This window comes from Diaphorina citri, unplaced genomic scaffold (assembly GCF_000475195.1).
Source record: "Diaphorina citri unplaced genomic scaffold, Diaci psyllid genome assembly version 1.1 scaffold30864, whole genome shotgun sequence".
Classification (NCBI taxonomy): Eukaryota; Metazoa; Arthropoda; class Insecta; order Hemiptera; family Psyllidae; genus Diaphorina; species Diaphorina citri.
Genome location: NW_007408201.1, coordinates 1 through 670, shown reverse-complemented (window position 1 = coordinate 670; position 670 = coordinate 1). Strand labels below are relative to the sequence as shown.

Here is a 670-nt window from a genome sequence, read left to right as displayed (position 1 = left end):
GCAAGACAGGAAGGTGAAGGAAGAGTCTCGAGATGAGAGAGATAGAAGATCTAGATCCAGATCTGGGAAAGGGTAAGTGTAATTCTCGACACAAAAATGATGGAGGGAACTGTAACAACGGAGGTGTTACCGTCCCGAAATCGATGGGGCAAAGAGAACAAACAGTATAGGAGGAAGAACGAATCCTATTCATTTAGGATAAAGTTCGCCTCGGGCAAGAATCAAACACTGATCACCATAACAACTAGAAAGCTGAACTTTGGCAGAAATATTCACGATATGTTCTAGATGTGCAATAAGAGAATATTTACGGAAATATAAAGTGATCTCGAGTTATGACCAATTTACCGTGTCAAAGCAAAGACAGTCTGCTAGTGCAAGTATTGAAGAGAAGCCGAAAATAGCATAAGTTCTAACGAATGTACTATTTATTTTTCCTTCGCGCATCCCACTACTTTTCTACAATATTATTGCTGGCTTCCAGGGCTGGACAGAAATTTAGATGGGTCTGATTCATAAGAGTATTTAAAGAGCAGAGAGGACAGTTAGGAGAGTCTTTAATCATGTTGTCCCTGCTTCTTTTTCAGTCGTGGAGATACGAACGGAGAGAAGAGTAAGCGTCGTCGGAGTTCCTCCGGGTCTTCTGCTTCCTCTCGTGATGGTGGCAGGG

The 670-nt window shown here is 42.2% G+C and overlaps 1 long non-coding RNA gene across 1 annotated transcript; it reads left to right on the top strand.

Moving 5' to 3' along the window:
• On the top strand, positions 1-670 carry LOC113473429. Its single transcript, XR_003395404.1, has 2 exons — positions 1-72; positions 588-670. It is a non-coding gene; the product is annotated as an uncharacterized LOC113473429 (long non-coding RNA).